At 47.3% G+C, this 18,689-nt stretch overlaps 1 protein-coding gene across 19 annotated transcripts in view; it reads right to left on the bottom strand.

Annotated features, from left to right (window-relative positions):
• Positions 1-18,689, bottom strand: part of FOXP1 (forkhead box P1) — a 392,835-nt gene that overhangs the window by 86,424 nt on the left and 287,722 nt on the right. Inside the window, exon 1 of one of the 19 annotated variants that reach the window (XM_087743186.1) lies at positions 1,119-1,229. The exons of the other annotated variants lie outside the window; for them this stretch is intronic. The gene's annotated coding sequence lies outside the window, so the exon portion shown is untranslated. Of the gene's footprint in view, positions 1-1,118; positions 1,230-18,689 lie in introns of those variants that run through there. 19 annotated transcript variants of the gene reach the window in all.

Below are 18,689 nucleotides of genomic sequence, written 5' to 3' on the forward strand. Positions count from 1 at the left end.
GGGCAGAGAGACTCCTCTCCTATTCTAGCTATTGCACGTTCGCAAGTAATTCCAGGATCGGGCCCGGGAGCGTCAGGCGTGAAAATTAGCTCTGATCCAAATGAAGACGACTTTAACGTGTCAGTTTATTTATAAAGAGGCAAACTAGCCTGCGCAAGTCACTTTTTATTAGAAATAAACTTTAGCGATTTATTGTAGTTAGCAATTCAAGACTCACTGCTAGAATAAATCCAACCATTTCGTTTTCATAAACAGATCTTAGTCACCCCGAATGATTCACACTTCCTGCCACCAAACTTGTTTTTATTTAAAAAAATAAAATGGTAGCGCTTCAAACGCCGGCACATGCACCGGGACGACTGCGTCGCGTTATCGAGTGGCTTTTCCACATCGGCACAAGGACAAGCCGAAACCCTCGGTGTTTTGTAAAACAAGCTGGCTTTGAAGGAGTTAATTCCAAAGAGGAAGAGTGTACATGCACTTTGCTCTAAACTTACCACCCACTTCCTAAGGGTTCCCTCCTCCCCACCACCACAACCACCCTCGAAAAATCATCTCATTTGCGCTGAAACACTGGCTCGCAGGGTTGACACTTAACTCGGCTACGTTTAGATCCCATTACATTTATTTCACTGGGGTTCGTAACACTAGTCAATGTCAAAAACAAAGCTCACTCACTTAATTTCCCCCTGGTAAATTGACTGGCGAATCCATTCAGCGATCCCGCTTCCTGACATTTAAACCTGACGAAGTGTTTTACCCGGCTCCCTGCACTTTCCCTCCTTCCTCGCTCGTCTTCAGAAGTACAGCACTGAAGTAAAAACTGCCCGGCGAGCTACGCGCACCCGAACTGTCAGAACAAAAGGCGGGCAGGACACAAGCCAAACACAACCACTTTTAAAGAGCTTTAGCGAGTTGCCAGGCGCGCACACTGTACCTCCCGCCTCCCACCCGCGGTGGAGGGCACCGCGGAACCGGCCAGCGAACTCGGACCCGGACACGAGGATCCAGGACCGCCGGGGCTGGAGCATCGTTTGGCTTCTCCAGCCTCTCCGGGCTCTCTCCGCCAGTTCGGGAGCCGGCCTGCCCCCCCGCCCCCCCTCCGGCAAGGCACCCACCTGGGCGGCGGCGGGCGGCGGGCGGCGCGCCGGGCCATGGAGCGGGCTGGCGGAGCGGCGCGGCGCGGTGCGGAGCCTCCGCGGGTGCGGGCGGAGTGGCGGGGCGCGCTGATCGCGGGTTGCCGCGGCGCCGCCGCCACCCGCGCGGCCCCGCCCTGCGCCGCCGCCGCCGCCGCGCACACCCCGCCCCGGAACGGGGCGCCCCGCCGGCCCGGCCCTCCCGCCGCCGCCACCTCCGCGCCCCCTGACCCGCCGGCCCCGCTCCGGACCGCGGCCCGTCCCCGCGGCAGCCCGCCGAGGAACTGGGTCAAAGCCCTTCGCCCCCCGCCCCGCAAATCAGTCTGCGCTGCGGGGAGCGGGTGCCGGCGGCGCGGCGGGAGGGGGTCAGCGGGCACGGCGCTGCCGGCAGCCGCCTCGGGCGCGGGGCGCCGCTCGGCACCTCCTTCCACAGCAACTTTCTCTTCTCCCGTGAAAAGTGGCTTTGACTCCCCTCTCGCCTTTCCCGACAGCTCTGCCCCCGAAAGCTCAGGATTTTCCTACCGGAAAACAGTAATAATGATAAAAAACCCCCACGGAAAGCCGCTAACAGGACTTCGCACCAAGCCCGACTCCTGCGCCTGGCCTGCGGACGGGAACGCCTTCCCCTTCTCCCTTCAGAGAGCAGAGGGGGAGCAGGCACCCACAGGGCGGCGGGATGCTCCAACGCAGCCCCGGGCAGGGGCTCCTCGGCTCTGCAGCCCAGGCCAGCGCCGGGCCCGTTCGTCGGGCAGCCGAGCCCTCCGGTTCAGCGGAAGCCAAACGCGGCGTTTGGGTCTGCGGCACCTTTGTAACAGCGGGGTTAGCGGTTTCACGTCACTCAGAACAAGCTTCCTCAAACTCCCATGCGGACGAGCTCAAAGAAACGCCTTTTGTGGCCCCCCAGACTTGCCCACACACGCAGAGTCCCGCCACCATGCTGTCTCTAGCCCAGGGACTGCCACCGTCCCCGTAACCTATTTTCTCTTGCCCAAAAAGCTACTATCCGCTTCATCTCGGGCAGCAGTAACATTGGGTAAAATCTCTCCCGCTACAGCAATCTTATTTTTTTACATTTTCACATAGCTTCCGAAGACACAATTGATGCAGATAGTTACTTCACGTGCAAGTAACCGGGAAGCCAGAAGCCGCCCTGACACCGTCCCCAGGCAGAGCCGCACGGTACTTGCGGGAGTCGAGGGCTGTCAGACAATAGCCCCATTAGTTATGCTGCTGAAGAACCCCACAAGAAGCAAAGACAAAGGACCCAATTTACTGACAACTTGTGATCTGATGTTAAATGGGATGTGATACGGATTGCTTTCCACCCTAAAGTGTTTTCGTGTCAGATAACAAATTTATTAATGGGATTTTTTTCAGGTCACAAAAATGTGACCCCACCCTCTTATGAATATTTAATAAGGGACTAAGGGCATCTTTTGCAAGACCCTAAATCTGCCAGAAACAGCCTACATGAATCAGAAAGCGCCTGCCTCTTAAAGGGGCACACATGCATCGAGCAGGTCAGCACATAAAGGGCATGGGAACAGCCGGTATTTGTAAGTATTATATGTATGCAAAGTCAAGCAAATAAATACGCACACACGCCAACACACTGGACGCTCAACAGTAATATAAACTGCCAATGCATGCGATGAGCTAGTAATAATTATTGCCTGCGCTTAAGAGAATCCTTCCTGTCCTGGACTTCAAAGCAATCTCGAGGAACTCGGATTGCTTTGGGGAATATATTACAGAATACACTGACTTCAACTTTTCAACAGTTTCTCTTGCGGACCACCACCTCCTCCTCCCTGCATTTACAAAGAGCATCACTGTGGCAGCATCCCCAGTGGCACTCACGGCGAAGGAGCATCGGTAGGGAACAGCTCTGTGCACGTAGCACACCCTCAATTACTCTGCAGCCGAAGCACGGAGGGGGCTGCACGCCCGGGCAGTCTCTGCAGACCAGTCATAGGATGCTCCACAGACCCCAGTTTGGAAATCTTCTCATCTGTCTTGTCTTCCTCAGCACAAACTTACCCCCCCCCCCCCGATCCTCAGTCCTATTAAGTCCCATCTTCAATTCTTATTTTCCAATATGGCCATATGCAGGTACACGCAGCTCAATGAAAGACCAGTGCCCTCCTTCTGCCCTGATCGCTGGCTGATCACACACCTTTGGACCAAGCACTGACTTACTATATTTATAAAAAAAACCCAGGGGACTCTATGAAGCCTACCACTTTGTCCCAGGCATTTCTCTTCTTTCCAGGGGCAAAGAAAAAGTGTGATGAGGCAATGCAAGCACAAGGCTGTGAGCTACACGCAAAGCAACAGCATAGTGCTGGCTCTGGCACTGACAATTCTCCCCAGCCTTGGGCAAGTCACCTAGACATTGCTGTTGTTTTGTTTTGTTGTGTTTTGTTTTTAATGTCTATCACCTTGAGGATGCCTCTTTCTCTGAGAGCTCAGTTTGCAAAATTCCTGGCCTGGCTCTGGAGTTGCCTGCATGCCCACCACTTCAAAGGCAGTCAACAGCCTCAACATCTCATGTCTCCTCATCTGCTAAACGGGGATAACACTACTCATTTCGGGATCTTCTGTAGACCAATATTTGCAAAACACTTTGAAAATGAAAGGTGCTGTCTAAGCACTGAGCGCTGGCCACAGAACCTGCCAGCCGTATTTTTAAAGCATTTTATACCCGTTCATATAAAAGCTTCATACCTGCAAGCTCAGCCAACATCTGCTGTGGGCTAAAAACTTCAGCCTATTCCCTCAGTAATGGGGATGGTAGCACTTGTTAAGTAAGGTCACTATGAAATATAATGCATTTCTAAGCCAGCAAAATATTTTAAAAGACCAAGAAGAACCATAAACTCCCACTTTAATTCCATTCAATTACAGAGAGTCATCACAGACAGAGACAATCAGACAGAGATGTTCAAAACAGAACACATAAAGTAACAAATTAAAAATAACTGCAAATGAGCGTGGCAGACTAGGTGGCTATTTGGCACCATGCGCTCCTGAGATCTGATTCATATTAAGTGGTGGTATCAATACCTAGGTGGAAAAAAAATAATCTCTGGAGTACAGCACAGATACTAGGCTCTGGAGTACAGCACAGATACTAGGCTCTAAGGTCCAAGTCAGCGGAGTAGATTATGAATACAGTGGAATAAATGGTTTTGTTATGCCATTATTTTACACGTACACTTTATTCACAGAGTTCTGCAGGTACCTATCCATGCAGAAGCCATGGACTTGCCTATCGAAAAGCCTCAGCTGCCTGCAGGGCAAGGGAGAAAGACAAGACAAGACATCCACATAGTGCAACCTCCTCTAATCAGAGTTAACCTGCCCCAAATTAGGAAATTTTATGTCTAGTCCCAGTACAAGGCAATTTCTACCTAAGACAGCAATTCATCTGTTCTTGTCCTCGGGATGCTCCCCTGGGCAGGCAGGGCCAAATAGGTCCCACTTTGCTCTCTGGCAGCAGATGGTGGGCCAAATCCTGCACCCTGCTCCCCAAGTACCAATTTGGGAGTAATTCAGGTGAACTTCGGTGCCGGTGCTGCTGCGGCACGGAGGAGCCTGCCCGCCCGCTGGAGCCAACTCCAAACCTGGCAAAGGCGGGTGCCAAGTTACGCTGCTCGGCACGCAGGCTAGAGCCACCAGCCGGTTTAAAAGCAAGCTGCTGTTTGCAGTTCTGAGGGAAAAAGCCGTCCCAGATACTATTCCCACCCCTGGATCCCCAGGCCCATTTTTGTGGGGTTAAATCACATTTTCCTGTTTTGAGAATGCTTCATTTTCCTTTGTTGCTGTTTGAAAGACCTACAAAAACAAATGGGGAAAACAACTGACTAAACAGGAAACAGTGAAACTTATTACCCACAAAGTGCTGAGAAAAAGGACAAAGTAAACTTTTTTTTTTTTTTGGCCATTTTAAAAAATCTCAGTTTTACCTCACGGTAAAATATCTTCAGGCAGAAAAGTGATTTTTAGGCTGATGGTGTCTCTAGCAAAACAGAACAGCAAAGCAATTAACATTTCAGTAACGCTTGTGTCCCTGTTGCTCCTCTTTTTTTGATGTGAAACTGTCATTTTCCTTATTGCCCCTGCAAATTCTGCACGAAGAAGGCTCTTTAAATCCCCTCAGTGTTGTGCAATGGTTTAAATTTCACTTCATGGCATGCTTTAAATTACCATTCACATCTTCATTTAATGCATCATTTTATAATGCCAGTGTTACTAGTTAATTTATATATACACAGCAGGATGTGTCAACATTCAGGTGAGTTATGAATATGATTGTGCAGGAGTTATGGAAGACATTTCAGCAAAATTATGGTTCCCTCTAAACATAAAAATATTAATAATGAATCAAACATCACAGGTAAACAACAAATTTTATATAACTGCAACCCACCACGCTTCTAGATAAATAAATAAATAAAAATGGCAACATTTTTGCTCTGCATTCATATTTGATTGATCTTAATAAATTGCCACCTCCTTTCCTAATAAACTGTAATCTCTTGTTTCCGCCACAAAGTAAAATTTATTAGCACACTCTTCTACCAGCAGGTCTGCATCACTCACGGCACAGTGTGCAAATTGTTCCAAGTATGCTTGGGCATTATTCATAAATTATTTTTCTGCCCCAAAGTACACAATATATTGAAAGGTAATCACCACTAACTGTTCTCAGTTACTTTCCTTAATTACGTGAGATAGCATTTATGTCACGTACAGTAGAGGAAATGCTGCGGTTTCCATTAAAACTCCATTTTTTTGCCATGGGTTGAAACACGGTGTTCACACAGAGAAAAACCTTCTTAGGACAGGAAAGACAGGAGGTGGTATCTGGTAGGAGATGGCAACACCTCCACTTGAAAAGAACAACCTCTGTCTACCAAAATAACCTACTGGGCATGACAACAGCGATGGCTCTGAAAGGAAAAGTAGGTGTTTTGTCAAGATGTTAAAGTTGCCATGGTAAGGAAAAAAAACCACAGAATGAAACATCAACAAAACAAACATCAATCAAAGACATTTTTGCCCGTTAAGTATTAACCAGTGAACTCCTGGCCACTCCAGGCAGATCATCTCCTGCTCAGGGCCTCGGCGCGGGCGCTGCGGGCTGGGGCAGCCCCAGTGCCCCCCGGCTTTGCATTTTGAGGTGGCTCACCCCAGTCTGGGGCTGGTGCGGGTACAGCTGGTGTGAAACACAGCGTTAGACGCACTGCCCTCTCCTGGTAATCTGCTTCTGTCATCAGGAGACTTCGTGCCTCGCCTCCTCTGACAACCACCGCCAAGAATCCCCTTCTCAAAAACCATGCCTACTTCCACAACAACTTACACGCGCAACCCCCCCCATGTACACACATATATTGCCACAGATTTAAATTGAAATAAATCGCATTAAATATGGGCCCTTTTACATAGAAACACCTATGAGCCTGTTACACAGCTTACTCGCACGCAGCCCAAGAGTGCCAAACTATATATTCTGGTTTATCTGTGAGAATAACCCAGGCATCTCGCCGTTTTTTACTCGCTCTGTTGGGAACGCATGTCGGCGTATTTTCAATAAAACACCTTCTTAGCAGTAATAGGCCACTGTTCTCATTTCAATGGTCCCCAAGGTTTCATGATACAGTATATTTAGCTGGCTCATAGTTCCAAGTTTTCCTCCAACATTCAAAAGCTATTTTTAATTTTTTTTTTTAAAGAAGGCAGCCACGGGAAGAGCTTTTGCTCATCTTTTCTTTAAAGAGAAAAACAGTTAACTTTGTACATTCAACAAAGGAACTCAGATTATTTCCTAAAGAGGTGTTTAGGCAACAGCCCTCGTCGTTAGACAGGAGCGCACAGAAAAACTGCAGCGCTGCTGATACTACGCGGGGAAGGAGTCTGAAAGTGGCACCGGCATCTCTGCTCCTGCTACAGTGAACGGCTGGCACCACGACTCCAGGAACCAAACTCACCTCTCAAATGCCAAAAAGCAGCGGAACAGTGCAATCTGCAAAGCTGGCAAAAAATGCTAAAGCCAAGGAGACTTACTGCAGGCAGGAGGACACAAAGGAGCCCTTTGAGACGACCTCTGGTTGCCATACCAGACTTGCAAGGTATGCTTGCTGCACGGCAGCGCTGAACTACCAGGAGGAGCCACTAAAGGTTACCGTCCCGGGTTCCTGTGTATATTGATAAAAAGCTTTTTTGGAAGCACGGCACGGCAATGGAGGCCTCCTCTCGGCCACCACCCTGCAACGCGCACAGGGTGCTTCTCCTCCTCCTCGCTGTCTCTGTGTCAGGAGCATCCCCTCACTGAGCCTGGGCGGACGGGGGCCGGGAGGGTAAGAGAAGCCAGTGGCACGCTGCAGGGCAGGAGGAGACCCAGCTTGAGCACAGCCATCCCCTGGCCTTTAGCCATGTCAGTCATTTTGATGGTGCACGTCTGGTTTCACATGGACAAGAAACAGCCAGCTGTACAGGCTAAGCAAACACCCCAACCATAGGACTTTGCTCTCGGATCCCTTGGGGTCATCCGACCGGCTCAGAGTCCTTTGTGCGGCACTAAGGAGGGCTCGCTGTGTGCTTTGGGGTTTTCCTTTGTACTTCCACGCTGGCCCTTCACAGCGCAATGCCACGATCCATCGCTTCTTCCCAAATAAACGGGGCCCAAACTGCACTCAAGGACAGGGTCCTCTCCTCCTGCCTCCCTTCCCCAGGCAAAGAGGGCTCCTGTCTGCAAGCAAGGGTTATGACCCATGGACATTTCCTATCCAAATCCGGCTGCTGCTAATCGCAATCCTTTTCTCCCCCCCCCCGAGCCATAAGAAAAAAGATGATGCTGAGAGGTAGTGGATCTCTGAGCCAGGAGTGGATGTGGTGGGGCACCCAGGACCCACTCTTTTGCTGTACCCATCATGGCAAAGGGTGAACAAGCAAATAAAGGAATTTGTCTGGGGCCCCTTAAAACAAATTTGCATTCCTGTAGCAAGAGAAATCCCTCAGATGTGCCTAAAGACTTAGAGCAGGGCTGCTTGGGTTGGAAAAGCACAAACTCGCCGCAAAGTGTAACAATGGAGGAGTACTACAAAAATCCATCTCTGCGAGTAAAACTGTTGTTTATGCTCTGGAAGGAGACAACAGTTCTCTGCCGTTAAATGCAGCCACTTCTGGTGTGGATGGTGGCAGCAACTTCGCCATACAGAGCTCTGGAGGAATTCAGGACACCTGAGGCACCAAATCCTTCACTGGAATGAAATTGCAGGGTGATTAAGCAGAGAGAATGTAACTATCCAAACTGTAATTTGGCCAGCACAATGGATCTAACACCCCTATTCTTGGGAGGAAAAAAAATAAGTACTGTATTTGAAGTTCAAAATCTAATTAACTATTTGAGAAAAAGAATTCTGTTTTTAAAAGAAAATTCCTAACAATATAAAGAGAATTAGTGCCAAAGTTTTTGAAGAACCGCATAAAATGGTATAAAAACGCATGATATTGTAATAATAGGAATGACTGGATTTGCTCAAATGTTCCTTATACCTTATAATACAAGAATAAAATACAGTGTAAATCCTTCTATCTACATAAGTTCCCTGTACAGAAAAATCTCTCCTTTAATAGGTTTACACCTTTAACATGTATTAGTTTGGAAAAGTCCTAGGGTATAATTATACATCTTGGCTTGGCACATTAATAGCTGTTCCCTTCATTTACTGATTTCTTTTACCGGTCAATTTGCTGTTTTACTACGCTCAGCTTCACAGCAGCACCCTTCACCAGCAGACCCTGCGCTGGGAAGGGGAGAGGGTCCGAGCTGGCCAGGGGCTGAGTGCTGCCTTAGGGAGGCGGGTTTTGATACCTTGCTCTCGGCCATCCGCACGTACAATGCTCATCTGGGATGCGGCATTTGCATTCGCATGTGCCAGCGAGTCACAGGTCACGGGCAGAGGCAAGTGGAGCTGCCCCACTTCCTTGAAAATCTGTGCAGAAATACGCCCTCCGGGCCCAGAAGAAAGCAAGTCAAGCAGGGCTTCTTCAGGGCTTCTTGCCACCTTGCTGGTCACGTCTCCCTCCAGGTCACTGTGGACCACGTGTGCCACGCAGAGCCGCGCTTGCTGCTACAGAGGCTCCCAGCCCTGCATCCTGACGTGTGGCTCTGTCCCACCATTCCCACGCCATTTCCTCCCAAACCTCCTCTGCTGCCTTGCATCCCTCGATTCCTCCTTTGCTCCAGGCTTTCCTTGTTGTCCCGAATTCTGCTCTCTGCTCCCCTGGAGCTCCATCCCCATTGCTCCTCCTCACCTTCCCTCTCCCCGAGGGCTGGAGAAGCCTGGAGAGCTGCTCATCTGGGACAGGATGCTCACTGAGCTCCGTCAAACAGCTGGGAAAGGACCATTTCCCCATCATAGCGAAGGGAAACCCTTAATGATCTATCCTATCAGTCCCTGCAGGTTCACTTTGCATCTCTCAGCTCCAGGCTCAGAGGCGAAGCTGGCGTTCACTAAGCCTCTGTCCAGCTTTTACAGGTTTTTCGACAGTTTAAGAGGGTTTTCTTGTGTTATAGCGGAGCCATTCATTTAATGGCTTTTCAGCACTGCCATTATAAACCAGAACTTTTCAGGTGTTTATTACTCAGCTTTAAAAATTGGCTCTATGCTGAAATTTGGCAAACAAAGTGTCAGCCTAGGAGAAAATTTTATTTTTTGCCAATTTTGTACTCTAAAAAAAATGACCCCATTTTGGCCTCCATAAAAATGCAGCTTTTGCTGCCTCTGTGACACTGGTGAAATAACAAGTCAATATTGTAATATTGCCAGCAGAGCTGCAGTGATTTAATGCCTAAAATTGCTTTGAAGGTGAAGAGTGCTATTGAACTGCTAATTATTAACTATTATTACTGATCCTGCTGCACAACAAAGATGCAAACAGAAAACAAAGGGAATATGAAATGTCACTGGAAAGACGAGGCAGAATCAACATGAGGGTCCAGCACCAAACAGGGACAAGCTGGAAACCAAGAGTGAGGAGCGCTTGCAGGGTGGGACCGTCCAGCCGATGGAAGAAGAATGAACAAACTGATACAGAAATATTATTTTTCATTTTCCAGGACGGTATTTCAAATACAAATAAAATACAAATGATACCGCGTAGCTTGCTCCACGCCAAAGCCAGCAACGATGTAGGATCAAAATCAGCTCTAAATCAAGCTGAACTGAGGTCAATAGGGACCTCATATTGCTCAGCCGGAGCCAACAGAAACTTTGCCATTTATTTTAACATGCAGAAGACAGAGCCTTGAAGGTGCTGAGGACGGGCAACCTTGCCTTGGCAGCCTAGCAGACATACATCGACATAAAAACGGGCTGGGAATTTCAAAGGGCCCAAAAGATGTCAGCATCCCCCAAATCTTTGAGATCCTTTCAAATCCCATCTGCACAACGGTGGCAGCACCCGCATCACACACTCCCCAAAATTTGACCTAGGCTCATCCGACTTGGCTGAAAAGAGGGGAAAGTAAGCTATCTCCACTCTAAACCTCCCAAGCCACTCCGCTGTATTACCTTCTTAAGGGACTGAGGTTTCATAGAAGAAACATAACAGAGCGAGTATTTCTTCTTTGAGGGAAAGGGTGAAGACCAGGAGGCGAGCGCAGCCAGGGCACACTTCCATTTGGGAAGTGCCATATCAAAGCGGTCCAGGGAGGTCATCAGGGCCGCTTTCAAACATAGTAAAAAGTGAAAGCAATTTATCTTTCTGGAAACTTTCTGCTTGTCTAAGTGGCAGCTATTTAAATACAATTAACAAGCAAATGATTTTAAAATTACAATACATTTAATAAGGCAGCATCACAAACAATTTGCATCTCATTAAAGTGTTAGAAGCTGCAGAATCAGCCTCCCAAATGGGTTGCACGGCAAGCGGGAAACCCAGGCACAGCAACAGCTTCTGCACCGTCCTCTGACACCAGACACACGCTAGGAGGACGGCAGAGCAGAGGGGCTCGGAGGTGCAGCCGAGCCCCCGGCCGGGCCAGCCCTGCGGGGAGTTCTGGCCATGGCTCCCGGCACAAGGAAGGATGCCATGAGCCAAAGCCTTGCTGGAAGTGGGTGTAAAACAAGGAAGGAAGGAAAAGGGTGTGTGTGTGTGTGCATGTGGGATGGGCACTTTTTACTATACATTCATGAACAAAGAGTTTAAAGAGATTTCAAGCTATTTACTCAGCTATTAATTAAAAGTTTATAGATTACACCGCCACAAACCTTCCGAGACTGCTGCTGGGTTTGGACACACATTAATTCCCAGGAGCCTCCTGCAGAACAATCCCATCCCGACACGTGCAGCAGGAAAAGCCTCAAACAAGTAACAGTTTTAAAAGCTTCCAACTCACTTTCAACTGTGATTTACTGTGGTGGCTCCATTTAACCTGGAGGATGCAGGAGCACTTCCCAGATCACACACCACTTCCTCACGTGCCTTTGGCTTCCTTTAGAAAGCCATGCTGCCGCACCAAGACCTGCTGCTGGATCACATCCTAGGATGCAAGCTTTGCTAGGCACAGCTTTATGTGGGCACCCTTACGGGTAAGGGTTGCGTTTTTTTTTTATCAGCGTAGCTCTTGCCATACAAGACCCTTCTGTTGTAGCCCATGGAGGGGAGGGATCTGGCAGGAGGCTGGTGGGAAGCCATTGCCAGTGGGAGGGAAGGAATATACACAGTAGTTTTACAGGCAATGCATTAAGGAATTCCTAGATGAATGAGGAATGCAGCTAAACAGCTTTAATTTCAATTATCAGAAGGCTTGAAGGCGAGGACACCCATGAGAGAGGACGTCCCTGAATAAGTCACTTTTCACAATCAGCCTCAAGTGCTGGCACTGCTAACAACAGTGACTTACGCACCAGCCACACCTTTAATCCAAAAGCTTGCTCCAAAGTACTTCATGAACTGAAAAGGTACAAACAATACTTTCTCCTAAGTTCAGTGCAAGTTCTGATACAACCTTTTACTTTCTGTGCCTAAAACTCAACAGGCTCTGGAGCTGCGCGTGACAGTTGTTTAATGCTGCGCAGCACAGTTATATACAACACTGGCAGGAGAGAGCGAGAAAATAGTTTACAATTGAATCTGCAAAGGAAATTTGGGTAAGTTGAATATAATTATCCGTTTGGAAGCTGGCCAAGGGCTGGGACTACTCAAAACCAGGAGGGAAGCTGCAAGAAGCGACCGGTTTTGCTTGTCCTTTGAAAGGCAGCACCTCCGAGCTGCTCTGTGGGCTCTCGCTTGGCGCTCCTTGGTGGGGAGAGCGGGGCCGAGCATATTCCCTGTGCTGCTCCTGCCGGGGAGGCTTTGCTGGGATCCAAGGGTCCTGTCCCGCTGCTGTGAGACCTCTCAGCGGTGACGGGGGGCTGGAGGCACTCATGCTCCACAGCACCTCTGCAAAGGGGGTAGCAGCTTGAGCCTGGGAAGCCCAGGGTTTTTTTTTAAAAAAAAAAAAAAAGAGAGAGACAGAAAAAGTGGCTAGTAATAAATAAAAAACACTGGTAGAAGCAAACCAGTCGTCTTCTTGCCAAGCAAGGTGCCTGTAACAGGCTGCTCTGGGTGCAGCACGCAGGAGAAGCCCCAGCGCCCCCCGGGGGGTTCCCAGGTCTCTCCGTCCCCGGTGCCCTCACCGCCAGCACGTGACACCCCAAAGCTTCCTGCCCAGAGGTGCCACCGACTACTGACACAGGCCTCGTGCGTTTCTTTTTCAGACGTGTGGTTTTGTAGTTTGCCAAAACAGGATACTATTTAAATTTAAAATGTTACGATTTAAACAAAGACAAAATAGTTATTGCTGTTTTAGCAACCAGACATCAGGCTCTCCTCATGTACGCACTGTTTTTTGTTTTTAAAAGACCTTTGTCCATGTCTGCCAGCACGCTATCTCTGAGAACCTGGATGCGAAGACAAGTGCCTAAGCAAAACAACGATCACTTTCTATGAATTACTGAACATGTGTAATTCATTTATCTGTAATATTGTGCTAAACTCAGCTCCAATTAAACAAATGAAAACACCTGCTTAGCACACATAGATCTTTCCATACCTCAGGGGAAGACACATCAGTGTGCTCTGTGGTACAATCTGGCTCAGAAGCCTACACTAACAATGCAAAGCTGGGATTTTTTTTTTTTTTTTGTTAAATACACACAGGCAAGGAGATAAAAAAATACAGACAGTGAGATTTTGGGGGAGGAGCATTTGTTTTTAATATTACTATCCTTAGCACTTGCAGTTCTGTAACATTTAACCACTCATCGGGGGCTTCTCATGGGCACTCGGACCCCAGGGCATGCATCACTTCAGAAAAAAAGGTGGGGTAATGAAAACTTTAAAACACAGGGAACTGGCCCCAGACCTCATGATATCGGACAACTACTGAAGAGACCTCACGCTAACAAATCTATTGAGTCAGGGGAGAAGACATTCCCTTCTCTTGTTCTGCTTATGGACCATGGGCATCCACGGGCACTGTGGGACGTCCCTGCTGTCCCCCCACATTAAGGGGTCAGAAACGCATCGCAGTAACACACAACCCGGGGTCACCCCAACCCGCCGACCACGGGGGTGAAGCCACTCGAGGCACCCCATATGACCAAGCAGCAGCAAACAAGACACAGCCTCATCTCACACACGTTTTGAACCAACTTAGGGGCATCCCTTTGGGGGTGCCTCGGAAAGGGGGGTGCCACAGGTGCCCCTGCCCGGCACTGGTTTGGGAGCCCCGGGTGCTGTGCTCGGTGCAGCAGCTGCCATCAGGAGAGCCTGCAGCCTGCCAGATCCCCTACACTTAACGCATTTCCTATTCTTTACTCAACTGCCTGCAGACAATAAGCTGTCAATCAGATCCCCACAAGAACATTTACAATTATCTTCCTTCTCCCGCACCTCAGCATGGCCCCGTACAAATAGCTCCATCCTAAAATGTTCACACGTGAGCCATTTGCAACTCTTGTATTGCCGCAACTGCCCTGACTTGAGAGGCGTGTTAGGAAATTGAATTTCCTCGTGTTTTCAAATAAAAGTACTTTGGTGGCAAAGCACAGAAGCAAAAGGACGGGCCTCCTACAGGTGTGAGGCAAAAGCAACCAGGAATGGAAAAACTGCCGCAGTAATTATTATAGCATCCTGTGCAAGGAATAAGGCAAACTGTTTGCTGCTTTTTTTTTTTCAGTTTGCTTTTTTCCAGCAAAATCAAAGTTACAAAGTAAAAATGGGGGGGGTGGGGGGGTGGTTTAGTTTTTGTTTTGTTTTTCTTTCTTTTTTTTTGTTTAAGACAGGGTGGTCCCCTCCGCTCACTCCTGCAGAATTAGCAACAAAACACCACCACAATTTCGCAGCTGGCTCTGCTACTCTGGTGTGTCCACTGCTGGGCTCTCCCAGAAGAAATGGGTTTTTCTTCTGGGTAGACACAGGTGAGTGAAGGACTGAAAATGAGCACACTTTCCAAGCAACAAGCCCAAGTAAAAAATAACAGTGATGGAAATCATAAACATACCTTCCCTTGTAGTGCCAGCTATGGACAATGTGATTTTAAAATACCTTAACTATGTTCTGCATTATATTAATGTTCCTATTCCAGAGAGAAATCCCCAGTACTTTGGGGGCACTTTCCAAACACTGCAGCTTGCGAGCTTGGCCAGGACGGGTCTTTGTGCCCATTCCTAATAGCACTGCCATCGCTAAATTAAGGCAAAATCAGTACAGTCATCATTCACTACACCGTGACTTTACTGATTTTCTGCTCAACTGTCTGCTCAAGGTTTAGCGCGGTTAATGGCGAGGAGGCATTCACTCTCCAATTAATTGATTTGGGTAGCATCTTTGAGGGCCGCCGAACAGAAAGGTAACTATTGCCATTATGGCTTATTTCTTCCTATTTTTAATTCTTGTGCAGAATATTTCTACAACGTTTTCTGATGAAAAATAACCTGATATTTCCCCTCTCCTTTAAAATGTTTATCCTGCTCTGAATCTGCAAGGTGTAATATCATCAAGGAAGGTCAGATTTCAGAGAAGCAAATGGCTCCGCTGTGTGCTCCCACCACTTTGAAAAGACGAACAATAGTCCCTCAAGTGTTGCTGCCGGTGGCGCAGCAGCGATTCACAATGGAGGGTTAGAAATCTGAAATTAAAATAAACTGCTTAAAACCTGCAGATACAGTGAGAGATGCAGGAGATCGAATAAAATGGGACAATCTCTTAACCCAATCAACAAAGTGCTCATTGTTCCAGTTATAGACAAGTAATGTAGCAATAAATATTGAGCAAAGGAAGTTAACCTGTATCCACAGCCTTTGAATAAACACAAAAGTTAAAAGTAAAATCAATGCAAAGGCTCTTGCCAACTTGTGCTTTACTCCTTCTTGCTTGGCCTTGTTTTTACTTTTGGGGGTTTTCTTTGCCTTCTCTCCTTATTCATACTTTCCTGTATAAACTCCTTATCACACAGTAAAAGGACAAACAGAAGGAACGGCCAGCGCGCAATTAAACGACATGAGCAACAGCTCAGTTGCATTCTGCAAATCCACTGGGGTGCAGATAACCGGGAGGAGAAGGGGAGGACAAGACGCTGACCCACAGCCGCCGTGGAGCCGGGGGAGCCCCCACCTCCTTCCCACACCCCTTCTCCCCATGGGTGACCAGACGCAGCCCTCTCTAACCACCAAATCCAATTTAATGTGTACCCTGTAGGGTGGCATAGACAGCATTTGGCACTTCTGGAAGATACAGGCACATTCATCTCTACTACAAAAATGTGGGCATTCAGCTCTTGATCTGCGTACAAATAAAAGCCTTGGTTAGTTTTCATTTTTCCTGAAGTGGTTTATCCATTTCCGTGCCAACACCTCAGCCAGTAATACAGGTTTCACAGCAAGCACTAATTCTGACTTCGCTTTTAAATCACATTTTCTTCATTTGAGCATTATTATATTCCATAGAACCAGGCGTGAGCATCATGCAAAAGGCATTCTGGTCCACGGTTGTGAATACAGCTGTGTAGGCAGAGGAATATTTGTTTTCCAAGTAATTTGTGCACATTCACAAAATTACAGCTGTCTGCAGTTCTCCTGAAATATCTGCCCTGCTGTTTACAAGTCATAAAATATAATCGCTCTTTTGTAGGGTTCCAATTGGTAAATTTGGAGATATATATATATATATGTGCATTTTTTTTTTCCCCACTCAGTTTGGCTGTTCCCTATTACATACTGGCTATTAAGCCTGTACAACACCAGCTTGAGGAGCCACTGCCCTGAGACAACAGTGGGCAGACCTTTGCAAGAGCCAGACGGGCCTCTCTAATTACACTTACAGATCGCTCATCGAGTTGCATCTGACTCTCATCCCAGAGTAACCATCCCACGAAGACCGCCACATGAAATGGAAGCATGGGTTACAACTCAGCTTTGGGCAACAGGTTGCCACTTTGGCCCAAACACAGCTCACGTTGGGGTGGAGCTGGGAGGTTCAACAATTAATAACGCGGTCAGTGGCAACAGTGACAGAGCATCAACAAACAGGTCTTTATGCAGCTGTTCTTGAAGCAAAACTAACAAGATTAAAGTTACTAAATTTGCACTGTGGCTATGAACCAACGGGCAAGGCTGGCGGTTGGCATCTCCCAACAGGTTTGCTTCGGATGTTTATCCAAGCTATTAAGAGTTAGCCGAAACACTTCTACTGATTTAATTTTTTTTTTCCCAATGAGAGATGGAAGAATTTTCACAAGTGTTTCTGATTTTTGCTTTTTGCTTCATGGCTGAATAGATAAAAATCCAGTTTCTTCCAAAAGTTGTCCGAGTGCCCAAAATACCATTTGCTAGGACAACAAGGTCCTTGGGATAGAAATTTTCCACAGTAAATGTGTGCCGCACCTGCACAACAGAAACCAACCCTGCTCAAGGCCCGGAACACAAACCATGAACTTCGGCCCAAAGTTTTGATGGGGAGCAAAGTGCACCAAACCAAACATCCTAGCAAGAAGCCACAGTGGGCATGATCGCTGCCGTTGTGCAAACTGAAACTAATCATGTTGGTACTACTGCAGTGACTTTGGTGTAAAACTGATTTGAAAGAAAAATAGAGATAGGAACCCGCCTGGGATCCCTTGACTCCAGCATACTCCCCGGATGGCTGTCACTTAAACCCAGGACAAACCTGGCCCAAGCTATTTAACCCAGTGCTGCAACCCATCAGAGGTCCATGTGGCTGCAGAGATGTGTGGTAAAAGGCTCAAAATTGAGATGTGCCGCACAGGTTAATAACTTAGAACGCAGCAAAATATTATTCGAAGTCATACCGCTTAAAAAATACATGCTGCAGTGACAGAACTGGCAAGAAAGCGTTGAGATTTGATAATCATATGTACCACTTTAAAAACCCTCAATCAGTGTGCTCCACCTCATTACGTACTCGATGCACGCTGGCACATGGCATGAGCTATGGAGCTGCAACACGACTCCCACGACGTAACGTGATGGAGGACAATTTTCTGAGGGGCAAACGGTACCAAGGTATGGCATCGGTGACCTCGGCAGCTCCGGCACGGGCATCGCTGCCTCCTCGTGCCGTTCACTGACATCCATCACTACCTGAGCTTCTCCCGTCGTCTTCCCACCTCACTTCAAAATACAATTTCAAAACTTTTTCAGCTAGACACGCTAAACCCAGGATGTAGATTTTCCAATTAGTCTCTGTTTAAACATCTGTTGGTAGACTGCATTTAACATTAGTTATTTGAGCAAAGTGCAATTTGATTAGGCTGTCTGAAACGGAGCCAAAGTCTGCAAAATAATAGCTCAATTAAATTTTGTTTTGCTTTCATTTGTCTTATACTTTCCTGAGTGTGATACAGTTGCATATAATCACGTAAACTAATTCCTTTCAAAATGAGAGATTTCGGTGCCTTTTCCATCTCCCCTCAAACTTTATTTAATAATCTCTTCCATCTTCTTCATGCTTCATCAAACTTCATCCTGACACAAAGTACATTTCTTTCTTGTGCCTTCAGTCTGCTTTAATTTTCTAGGCTTTCAATGACTTGAGATTATGTGCCATTAATGTTACACCTTAAATAGATTAGTAATTTATAAAAGGCAGATAACACTTATCAGGAAAATAAAAACATTTCAGCAACACAACAGCCTTGCCTTTGCACACACCACAAAATATTTTGCCAACCTGATGACACAGCTGTAAAACTGTCAAGCTCCAAAGCCACATCCAAGCGGCATTTCCAATTGTTTCCCTGGGTTTAGTTTCTCCTTATTCTGTTATGTTGCACTTGTTGCCCTGAAACTTCAATATTAGCTCTAGAGATTTAAACACAAGGCAAACAGCTGCTCGCCTCCACTCAAGCAAGCTAGATCAAAATACCTCCTCTCCTTCTCTCTTGCCTTTTTTCCCTTTCTTTTTAAACAAATCGCTGTAACTCAAGTATTTCTGGCAAAGCTGACGGTTTTAGGGCAAAATTCTGCTCTGTGATCATTG

The sequence above is a fragment of the Nipponia nippon genome, unplaced genomic scaffold (genome assembly GCF_047370975.1).
Source record: "Nipponia nippon isolate SJK-2023a ecotype South Korea unplaced genomic scaffold, ASM4737097v1 scaffold_9, whole genome shotgun sequence".
Lineage (NCBI taxonomy): Eukaryota > Metazoa > Chordata > Aves > Pelecaniformes > Threskiornithidae > Nipponia > Nipponia nippon.